At 33.2% G+C, this 3,401-nt stretch overlaps 1 protein-coding gene across 1 annotated transcript in view; it reads left to right on the top strand.

Annotated features, from left to right (window-relative positions):
• The first annotated feature begins 911 nt into the window (after positions 1-911).
• The window catches only part of LOC106463710, a 108,579-nt gene continuing 106,089 nt past the window's right edge, over positions 912-3,401 (top strand). Inside the window, exon 1 of the mRNA XM_022391293.1 lies at positions 912-1,048. The gene's annotated coding sequence lies outside the window, so the exon portion shown is untranslated. The remainder of the gene's footprint in view (positions 1,049-3,401) is intronic.

Raw genomic sequence — 3,401 nt, 5'->3', positions numbered from 1 at the left:
ATTTATAGCCGTAGAAATAGACATAAATTTGTATTATATGTTATTATTTTGTTTGAAATATTTATTGAAAACCCTTGGTCTATATAGTTGTCTTATATTATAATAAAGGTCATAAACTTCGATGTGGTGTTCACTTTTAGCTCGTAGTGACAGTTAAAACCTGTTTTCAGCCTTTCCCTAAGTACCCCAGTCCCTCCCTGTTCCCACGGCGGACTTGCATCAAGGGACGGTTGGCTATCGTTACTGAAGCAGGAAGCAAAAGCTATGTTTGTCAGGTGAAAGACATGGAGAGTATCTGTTCTGAACCGGTCGCACGTGACCGACTCTACCTGTACATACACACACACACTATGCTTGAATCAAGCAACCGAAATAGGCTAGACAATTCGTGTGACAAAAGCTCGTTGGCCTCGTGCAATATGAACGTCTCTTATTTTTTGTCAGGTACATGCAATCGTTGCTCTACTGTCGGTTAATAATACATTGACTACGTTGTTATCCTCACGCAAGATAAAAGTCAACAATTCGTTGTTTTGGCGAAAAATTTTGACATTTAATATAAGGGAGGGATGTAGCCAGAGGTTAAAATTTGATACTCAACTTGGCTGATTGAAATTGTAAATTGACTCGAACATTGTGAAGGTACCTATGGAGGTTTTTCTGTATGAACATTCGAAAGATCATTTACTAAATCAACAGAATACCCAACTAATTGTTTCGAAACTAATTTTGCGTCAGTGTTTTCCATCTGCAATTAATTTACATAGCATCAGCTTCGAATGAATCTCTATATTTTTCTTCTTTCCTTATAATGATATACTGTTGTAGATTTGAACATCGGATGTAAACATGTGATTTAATGCAAATAAGTACAATATCTGTAGTATTTTATAGCAAGAGATCAGTTGGTTCATTATTATTAAAATATCGCTCTTCCGGTTTGAACCTTCAAATATGTCAAAATATCTGACAACAAGCTAAAAATTGTTGGGAAGACATCGTAATACTAATAGTGGAGTCTTCAGCACTGAAACTCCTAAGAACAGAGGTAAGATTCGTTAATTTTAATTTTTTACCATGATTTATTTAGTGTTAGTTACTAATTTTTACAGGACGTTTATTAACTGTGCACTAATTATCATTAGTTTCTCAAAAACAAAAAATTAGCCTTGACATTTAATCAGGCTTAGGCTTGATAATTAAAAGTACGATGGTGTAACGTATGATCGGCGTAGTAAAAAGGAAAAGGACATATATATTACTTACCTTTAAAAACTAAATGATCCAAACTTTTTCACGTGTTAGTACTATTATTAAAAATGCACACGTTTTTCCTTTAATTTATCGAGTTGGTAATTATCAAATTCAAAGTGCAAGATGACCCATTGAGTTCTTTTTAGAAACGAATATAATATATTACCAGTGTAGCGGTAATTTCCATTGTTTACAAGGATAAAGTCCGGATTATGAAGCACAAAATCGCCCATAACGTTTAACCTTCTTTTTAAAATAAAATTAGACAATTTTGTTAAAGTAAAAATGCTTGAAGGAAAAATCCATCAAATTCTACAAAATTCATAGTAGTAAACTAAGAATAAACTTGATTTTTTTTATTATAAATGTAGTTATTCATTCGTGCATTTTAATGAAGAAATGAGTAGTTATTTTGTAAATATTTTTAGAGCGCATAACCTGTTCATACTTCTTAGAGCAGTATCACGGAGCATGCGAAACCGGAAGTGCATTACTTTCAAATAAGAATAACAGACGATCAAAATAATACCACATTCAGTAACCACCAATTTTGACGATATATATATATATATATATCACGGCCTACCAAAAACCGCCATTTTACTTACGTAATAAAACCGGTATTCACCAACAGATGGTGCATTCTTAAAAACATATTTCATATTCGGCTTCACTTACAGTTGACAGGTAAAACGTGGTAACATTTGACCAATGATGTCATGTAGTAGTAGAAGGAAATCGACCAATAACGAATTATCTCGATAAGTGCTTACACGGTAATATATTATGAGACGATACATTCTTGAATCATTAAGCTTTGATGTTAAATTATTTTTATTTTTTTCGTATCTTCTAAGGCCTAGAGTGAAATACGGCTTAAAACTTATACCATAAAGTGTTATCTTCAACTTTTAAGCTTAGTTAACGTCTCAACCTAATGAATGACTTAAAAATTTGGGTGCTGTTTAATTCGCTGAAGAGTACAAGAATGTTTGGGCTGCCCTCTTATGATGTCTGCAAATTATGATCGTAATAATAACACACGTATTACAAGTTAAAATTTTTTAATGGAATATTAGTTGAACCTTCAAATAATTGTTAATAGTTACGTGGCTTGTACCATGTATACAGTTTATCGTCTGCTGGATAAACAAGGAAGATAGTTAAGTTGACCATACATAACCGCATTTCTCTATTCCACAAAAGTAAACTTTTCTTACGCCTTTAAAACAAAAAAGTCTGTAATTAAATCGTTTTTAAGCTTACCAGTGATAATGTTCATTTAAAAGTTCATTCATAACGAAAGTAGCTGGCTTCTAGCGCCCAAACACAACAAAAGCAAGTAACAGACAAAGTAACAGAAGCTGCCAAAACATTCTTCAGGAGGGAGGAAGACGTCTATTAAGAATCTGACCCTCCCAGGTCGTCAAAAGACCTAAACCCCGATGATTGATCCAGAGAGCTGGCTTCTAAGACGCTTAGCTGAAGGTGACTATACAATACTGTTTACTTGTGTCTCATATAATTAACAGTAAATAGGCGCATTTGTTAAATTACAATCAGTAGATGCATTTGTTGCTTAGTTAAGTGGCAGTCAATAGGTGCATTCATTGCTTAGTTAAGTAGCAATCAATAGGTGCATTTATTGTTTAGTTAAGCGACAGTCAATAGGTGCATTTATTTGTTGCTTAGTAAAGTGACAGTAAATAGGTACATTTGTTGCTTAGTTAAGTGGCAGTAAATAGGTACATTTGTTGCTTAGTTAAGTGACAGTAAATAGATGCATTTGTTGCTTAATTAAGTGTCAGTAAATAAGTACATTTGTTGCTTAGTTAAGTGACAGTCAATAAGTTCGTTTGCTGCTTAGTGAAGTGACAGTAAATAGGTACATTTGTTGCTTAGTTAAGTGACAGTCAATAAGTAGTTTGTTGCTTAGTTAAGTGGCAGTAAATAGGTACATTTGTTGCTTAGTTAAGTGACAGTCAATAAGTAAGTTTGTTGCTTAGTTAAGTGGCAGTAAATATGTACATTTGTTGCTTAGTTAAGTGACAGTCAATAAGTACGTTTGTTGCTTAGTTAGTGCAAGTAATAGTCGTACATTTGTTGTACTTAGTAGTCGATAGTAAATAGAATTGTACTAGTTTGTT

Source organism: Limulus polyphemus, unplaced genomic scaffold (genome assembly GCF_000517525.1).
Source record: "Limulus polyphemus unplaced genomic scaffold, Limulus_polyphemus-2.1.2 Scaffold1466, whole genome shotgun sequence".
Taxonomy (NCBI): domain Eukaryota; kingdom Metazoa; phylum Arthropoda; class Merostomata; order Xiphosura; family Limulidae; genus Limulus; species Limulus polyphemus.
This window is presented reverse-complemented; position numbering and strand designations above follow the sequence as displayed.